The sequence below is a fragment of the Zingiber officinale genome, chromosome 9A (genome assembly GCF_018446385.1).
Source record: "Zingiber officinale cultivar Zhangliang chromosome 9A, Zo_v1.1, whole genome shotgun sequence".
Taxonomy (NCBI): domain Eukaryota; kingdom Viridiplantae; phylum Streptophyta; class Magnoliopsida; order Zingiberales; family Zingiberaceae; genus Zingiber; species Zingiber officinale.
The window spans coordinates 50,323,093-50,331,906 of NC_056002.1; positions in this window are offsets into that span (position 1 = coordinate 50,323,093).

Below are 8,814 nucleotides of genomic sequence, written 5' to 3' on the forward strand. Positions count from 1 at the left end.
GCATGTATGCATATATATCTCCAAAGATGCACCACGCATCATATGCAAAAATTCGTATGCATGCTCCATGGTCACCCCGTCACCTCTCTAGACACCACGACCCCTGTATGGTCGAGAGGCTTGGGTCCGTGATAAACCGTATTAGCCTCCAGTACAAGCACCGCTATAGGCAATCGAAGCGGACGGTCAGCTAAGTAGTTATATAACTACATAGCTAAGGGTCCCTGACCACTCACATCTCTAGCCCTCTGACTACTGTACCCTCAAGACTCACTACTCCAAAGTGGTCGAGGCTGACAGAACACTGAGCGGCTGAGTAAGCGCGACAGGACTAGCTCCACTCCTAGCTACCACTCTCCATTAGTGGTCGAAAGGATAGCTATAAACGACTGACGACTCTCTCAACCACAAGGAAGACAATAGTCGTCAGCAATGCAATGAATGATGAACATGATATATATATAATCATGATACGAACATCGTCATCATCCATGCAACTCTAAATCCACCTAAGTACCCCACAATATGAGTATAATCATCAAGATACCTCCACATATCCCACCAAACACATATACACAACTACATATGTATAATCAACCAAGAATCTCCGATAATCCCCCTAACACATGTACATAGAACATAGGTACAATCAACATGTATCCTCCAGTAAAAACACATCGGACACATGTATATACAACAAATATACAATCAACACAACTCCTCCAATCATCACATCGGACAAATGTGTACACGACATACAAATGGGAAATCATCATATGAACACTGCCAACGAACCATACACTACCATACACACTCTACATGTGCACAAATACCACAGAGTACAGATAATCCAAAGTGTAGACTATATAAGAATTAAATAGATCATCACAAGGGTCAAGCATAAGTATCAAGCAGGAAAGTAACCAACGAACATGATATAAGGTAAAGCAGCCTAAACCATCACATAATAACCATGTACTAAGCTCAATAAAAATCTACATAGAGCCAAGGAAGAAATACCCGCCTTGATACGTAGATCGTGTCCAGAAAATCCTACGTTGAGACGCTCATCTCGAATCCAAGTCCTGCGATCACATACTATATTTAGCTAATTACATAGGTAGCAAATAGCTAAATAAACTCTCCAATCTAATTAGGGAAACCCTAATCGAAATAATTAACATAATTCTTTAATCCAATTAGGTTTAACTAAATCCACAATCCTTCACTCCATATCCAAACAACCACAATAATTTATCCACTCCTTAACTACCCCAAATCCTTCCATGATCACCTAGAACAAAACAAAACTAAATATCCCGAATAAATTCCAGATTATGTTTACACTCTTAAAACCTCCAAGTACCTAATATAATCATTCTTACTATCACTCTTAACTATTCCCAATCAAATAATCCCATTATAAGCCTAATTTAGTAACTTATTAATGGGAAAATCAGAAATGCATCACTGGAATACACTCACCTTGAGATAGAGCGGCCAAATTCAGTACCCCACAGCCCTACACCCACTGTCCAGAAGCTACAAATACACCTACACACCAATTCTTCCAAGAATCAATCTAGAATACCAATTATACAGCAAAGGGTTTGCTGAAACCCTAATCAACAGTCCAAAACTTACCTCAACAGACCCTTACCTCCTCACCCAAGACCTTTACAGCTTCAAGAAGTGGAATTTGCAGTGATCGACAACAGGGCAAGTCCACAGCACGTTGATCCTCTCCTCCTAATCCAGATCAAAGAGAGAACCACAAATGAACCCAATTATATCAGAATCCTTAAATCCACAAAATTTTCGGGCAAAGTATACCTTGATCGATCACCTCCGATGTTGTTGCCCGATCCAATCCAACAGGAGTGGAGCTACGGAACAATCCCTAGCGATCATACTGAGGAGGATACCATCGATCGGTTGGGAACGCGAGTCAACCCCCCCGCCGTGCCCTAGCTCCGCCGAGTCATTGCGTCGCATGCCACCACAGCCAAAGAGGAGATCGTTGTGTCGGAGATGGTCGGAACCATCAAGATCTGGTGACACTTTCCCCTGGTGACGCGACGAAGCCGAGATCGCTGGGGAAGCCGTCGGCGTCGGGTCGTCCGCGGGCGAGAGAGAAAGACCAGAGGATCGTAAGAGGGAGAGCGTCAATTCCTCTCACACAGCCAATGGAGTCATTGCCCTAGCCTCACACGAAGGAAGATGGCCGGCGATCACGAGCTCAACGTCGGTGAGGCGAGAAATCACCGGAGAGGGAAGTTTTCGGGCAGAGGAGTTGTCGGGGAAGAAAATGAATCGGGAGAGAAAATAAAGAAAAATAAAAACCTAGGTTTAAAAGTTAATTAAACCTTATAAATCCTTAATCAACTCTCATTTAAATGGGTATCCCAAACAGGCTCCCCTTAGCCCCACCGATTCATCCCCTCAAAACAAGTCATACGGATTCCGTTAAATCTCGAAAAATTCTTAAAAATTTCCGAAAAATTCAATAAGATTTTTCGTCCAATATTATTTAATTTTGTGATATCTTACAGTATACATCCCAACAATAATATGGTATCATCTCTTCTAAAGCAAAAGAACTTAAGAATATATAAAGCTGAAACTTAGAATTCCTACATGTTACGCAACCACAAGTGCACAGTTTCGTCGTTAGTAATAAAAAGATATCGAATCCACAGGGACTGTTGATTAAGCACTCGTTAACTTTGCATGGTAAATTATCTAGACAAACGTAAGATTGGTTGGAAAAGAGAGTAAGAGAAAGAGAAGAGAGAAGAGATGGTGGATCTTGAGAGGGGTTGAGCTAAGAGGATGTGAGAAATGATTTGAGGTGTGATTCTAGGATTTTGGTTTCCTTGTGATGCTAGGCGATGTTACATAGATTGCTTTGTTCCTATCCTCTATGTTCATGCTCTTGTAGGAAGTTAGATGCATTGTCGACTCTCCCCTGTAGTGGATAAGCCGACATGATCTCCTACTCCATGTCCTATGCTACTAAATGGAAGTGATTCCTATGAAGTTCGTTGGCAGGGCAACCTGTCACTAACGCACCTCGGTCATACAATACAGAAACACACTAACACACAATAACATAGAAATAGAAATAGTGATTATGCCCGGTCTCCTACTTCCTTGTGGAGATTTACTTCTCCTTTCAAGGTGATACCCTAGACGTTTGTTAGCGGGGCAGCCTGTCACTAGCGCCCCTCGATCGTATGATCTAGGGTATCCCTCCTACGGGATTAATAATTCTACACAACCATTTGATAAACATGCAAAAGATATATATAAGCTTCACACAGACATTTCATCAAATATGAACAAGATATTAACAAGTCATTGAATAGAAACATGGTAAATCCACATAGTTTTACATATCCATCATATAAAAAATACTCCCTAATCCTAGAAAGGAGATCTACTCCATTGCAAAGGAAGAACAACCCCAAAATATAAAGTAAAGCATACTTATAACCCTAGATGTGAGAAGAAGGGGAAGAAGAGATGTTTGCCGATGTTTCCGATGTCTTGGGGATGTCTCCTTGCTCCAAAGATGGATGGATCATCAAGGGATGAAGGTGAATGAAGCTATAGGGTTTTCCCCTAAGGGGAGAATCCTTCCCCAAGGAGAGGGACGAAGTCCCAAACCCAAGATGTGTCAAAGAATTAGGTTCTTGACCCTTTTATACCTCCACCAAACTGCCCAGAAAAATTAGGATTACAGGGGTCCGGTAAACCGGATTTTTCACCCATTAAACCAGATTTTCTAGTGATTCACCCTGAACCAAATTTGTATCTCTTTAAATTATCTACAATTTGATACTTGTATCGAGCCTTGGCTCCAACCGAGCCGAAAGTTATGGTGGTTTAAAGTTTGGTATGTAGTTTGGGCGGAGGTCTAGATGAACCCGCGGTTGGGAAGTACGGTAGTACCATTTAGCATGGGTAGACAATGCTATCTCTCTGTTGGATCTGAAGAAAAGTTGTAGACCTTGAACTTATCTACGTTTTAGTATAAAAAATAGTCCAAAAGTCCAATCGAGTGCAAAGTTATGATCATTTTACCATCGGCCTACAATCTACCCAAAATTCAGCACAGCTCTGTTTTAGCGTGGCACGGCCCCGTGGCACGACCGTGTGGATCCACACGGCCGACTTCTTCTTGGACTCGACTTTAGTCACATGACCATGACCTTCTTCTTCTCTACCAAAGTCACACGCTCGTGTGGATTCACACGGTCATGGCCTTCTGCGCCTCTGGAAAGTTGGTACAGGGAGGTTCACACGGTCGTGTGGGTCACACGGCCTTGGCACACACGACCTCTAGAGAAATGGCACGGTCATGCCATCTGGGATGGCCAGTGCCTACTTGGCCTCTGGATTGTTGGCACGGTCATGCCATTTGGAACGGTCGTGTGCTGCCTGGCCACCGGGAGACTGGCACGACCGTGTGGGTCACACGGTCGTGACTTGATTTCTTTTGAAGTTGTTCTCATGTGCGTTTTCACTCCCTTTTCACTCCAAATAGAATCCTATCAATCCAAACAAGCAAAGAGCATATCTTCGAACAGAATAATAGAAGTATGACATTATAAAGAAATATGGTGCAATAAACATAGATTATGCTAATGAAATACAAGTAGATGTGCGTCAAAACATGTATCAAAGTATATATAATCTACGCACATCACACCCCCAGACTTAAACCTTTACTTGTCCTCAAGCAAAAACTGCATCTAAACTCATGTGGTTAAATAGTGCATCATAATCTCTAGCAAGTCAATCTAATCCTATCAAATGATTTCATTGGTGAGCAAGATACAAAAGTTATTTGAATACGACCTAAGTAGTAGTTCTCCGTGCATAGTGCAATAGTGGCCTAAATTTGTCAAGTATCAATCCCTAAGCCTAGTCAAGTCATCATAAAATTGTGTTCCTTATGCTTCTGGCGATAGACACTTACCTATCATATGCTTGGTTCATCCTCCACAATCTACCCATGATCTCAAAGGCGTGCTCAATGTCAAGAGAAACATAGCAATTATTTCTCCAGTAACCACTCGGTCTTAAAAGGGTAACTTGCTAGTTTCAACTCACAACAACTATTTTTTATATGCCTTATTCAAATTTTTTTTCATCATCATTTTTTTCAAAGTGATTACAAGATGCAATACTTGAACACAAATGCATTTAAGTGCAAATGTTGGGATAGTTTGATTTTTCCAAATAAGTTGACATGACTCGAGTCTCATCTAGTAACCAAAATAAAGTTTGAGAAGTTATCATAGAAACACTAGTACTAATCAAGTTCTATAAATCATGACTATTTTCAGAGTTATCTACCATCAAAACTAGGTAAGGTGTAAGAGATCCTAAAACAAGGCCAATACTTAAACTCTTATAGTAAAAATATTGCTCACTTCATGCTATTATGGATAGAAAAAATAGATCACTAAACATACTAGCAGTATAAGTAACACATAAACCACATAAAATCTAGAACAAGCGTGCTAGTATTTTGCATTAAGGAACAAGCAGTCATAATGTCATAAATGATGTGTTGGTGCAGAAAGCATCCAACGATCGAACTTAAATTTTGATAATGGCAAAGGACTCAAAGTTAAGGTTATTTGTTATCTAATGTGCGTGAATGATGTTACAGGAAAGTCCTAAGTGTACTTAGGCAAAAGTCCTAGTTGCAGTTAAACAGGTGGAAAATCCTAGGGGGAGGTAACCCTAGGTCCTAGGGGGTGGTAACCCTAGGTGGAAAGTCTTGGCAGGTTGAGGGCTTCAGGTGAAAGTCACAAAGTCGAGGACTCTAAGTGAAAAGTCCTGGTGTCGCAAACCAGATGAAAGATTGGGCGGGTCGTGGAGCGGACGTCCAGCGAAAAGTCTTGGAGCCTCGGGCGCTGAGCAAAAGTTCAGTTGGTCAGGAGAATCAACTGGCAATAAGTATATTCTCCTGAGTGGAGTAAGTGAGGATGCGTTCCCCGGTGAGGGAACAATAGGCGTCGGTTCGACCAAAGATTTTCGGTCGGGAATCCAAAGTTAGAATCGGACAGTCGGTGACTGTCAAATAATCATATTCATTGTGTTTGATTGTGCTAACTCTGTTTTGCAGGATATATTTTTGTATTATGGACTAACATATTTTGCAAGAAGAAACCCTCTCGCAGCAAGATGCGAGGGTGCCCTCATGGAGCTTGAGGGCACCTTGGATGCTCTGCAAAGGGCGCCCTCATGGAGCTTGAGGGCGCCTTGGACACAGGTGGAGGGCGCCCTCCATGCAATTGGAGGCGCTCTCAGGAGGATAAGCTGTGAAGAAGTCAAGGCTTATCGACGCTGCATTTTTGGCGGGGTGGAGGCCGCCCTCCATGGTGTTGGAGGCGCCCTCCACAGGCTATTTAAGTGGGATTTGACCAACAACTTACGATATCATCAAAAACATCATCCATCTTCCGTGTGTTGCTTAAAGAAAGTTCAGACAAAGCCGCAACACGACTCCGACGACCAGAAACTTCAAGTTCATTGTTCTCTTTTGTCGTTGGTATATTTTATTGTATTTAATTGTACTTCGAAGTTGTAAATATTTATGAATTGATAGTGATTGCTCACCGAAAGCGATCAAAGATCGCGGGCCTTAAAGTAGGAGTCGTCCAAGGCTCCGAACCAAGTAAATATTGGTGTTTGTGTTGTTTGTTCTTATTTCTGCTGCGTTTACTCTTATTATTCCGAAACGAAAAGTGAAAGTCATGAGTACTATTCACCCCCCTCTAACGCTTTTCGATCCAACAATTGTATCAGAGCGAGGTCACTTCGAATTGGTGCAACCACCATTCAAGCATTTTTTTATGGTAATTTTTATTTTTTCGGAGTTTGGAATCGGTAGAATTGTCGCCTTCTGATCTAGTTTTTCATAATCAAAAGTTTTGCTCGAAGCTGGTGCAACACCACTCAAGTTTTTGTTTTAATTTTTTTAATCCCGCACTACTAATCCAAGATCGAGTCTTGGAACGAAGTTGTTTTTTTCCTTTGTGTGCTAGATTCTAAATGGCCTATCAAGAAGGCTATAGCACAGCCCAACCACCGCTCTTCTCCGGGGAAGACTTCGGCTACTGGAAGGGTCGAATGGAGTCCTACCTCCAAACTCAGTTCGAGATGTGGATGATCATCAAGACCGACATCTCGCTCCGACTTGACAGCATAGGAAAACCCGTATCATGCGAAGACTGGGACCCTAGCATAATAAAGAAGGTATAAGCCAACGCAAAAGCAATGTGCATCTTTTAATGCGGCCTTACAAAGGAGGAGCTAAACCGAGTTAGCCCATTCTCAAGCGCAAAAGAATTATGGGAGAAACTGATCGAACTACACGAGGGCACGCCCGACACAAAGGCAAGTAAGCGTGATTTACTTTTTAATAAATTGTATAACATCAAAATGCAAGAAGGAGAGACAGCTAGCCAGCTTCACGTGCGAATTCAAAATCTACTGAACGGACTTCACGCGATCGGACAGAAAATGGAGAATCGTAACGTTATAAGGTATGCGCTTAATGCCTTTCCAAGAAACACTTTGTGGGCGTCCATGGTCGATGCCTACAAAGTTTCTAAGGATTTGTCTTTAATTAAATTAGCTAAGTTATTTTCTGAATTTGAATTACATGAACAGACTAATGCTCGGCCGGTTAAGAAAGATGTTACATTATTTTGCAGGTACAAGCAAGACAAAGGATGCAAGAAAGAAGCGTCAGATCGAACCCGAGTCCGAAGAAGAACCAGACTCGGATAGTGACAACGACGAGATAGAAGCTAAGCTTGTCAACCTAGTACGCAAGCTTTATAGAAAGAATAAGGGGCTCACAAAGAAGGATAACAAGAAGGTGGTTCAGTTCAAAAATGTATAGACAAGTCCAAAGGTAAAATTCAAAGTAACTTGCTACAGGTGCAATCAAAAGGAACACATCAAGGTCAATTGTCTGAACCTAAAAGAAGCAAAGAAGCAGAGGAAGAAGAAGGCACTACAAGCCACATGGGACAAGTCCTCCTTAGAAGATTCCGACGAAGAGCTCGAATAGATGAGCTTTCTTACACTGACGACCTGGGAATACATCGACGAATAGGAGACCGAGAGCAAATCAGAAGCTGAGTCCGAGCGAAGCCACAGATCTATATCCGTTTATAAAGGACCTAAACCCACTGTAAGTGCTTGTCAAGTAGATAAATTATACAGTTTAGTTAATTATTTATTGCATAAGTTAGCTAAATCTAATGTCTGGGTCATGTCACTTCAAAAAGAGGTAACAACCCTTAAAGAAGTGACTACCCTAGCTCTTTGACTGATCTTGATCAGACTGGAACCTCAACTCAAGTCCAAAAGCTTGAGGAAGAGAATTCTAGCCTAAAAAATCAAGTCAAGGAACTAAAGGACATGTTGGAATGTTTTACTCTGGGTTCCAAGAATCTTGATTTAATTCTTGGAAAATAGTGAGTCATTTACAACAGATCCGGACTAGGATTTAAGGCTAAAAGAAAATACAAGTCATATTTATCTTTGATTAATAGAAATAATAGCAAATTAGTCCAAGCATGGATCCCCAAGTCGAACTTGGTTAATCAAGTTGGATTCGGATAATATTGGGTCCCCAAGGATCAAATCCATTACCTTGATAGACCATATCAAGGCTATAATCCAGGGGGAGCCAATAGGAAGACCATTTTTAGAATTGTTTGATGATTACTTTTTCTACTTTTATTATACATGGTTAGAATAGGCTAGATAAAGACCTAGGCG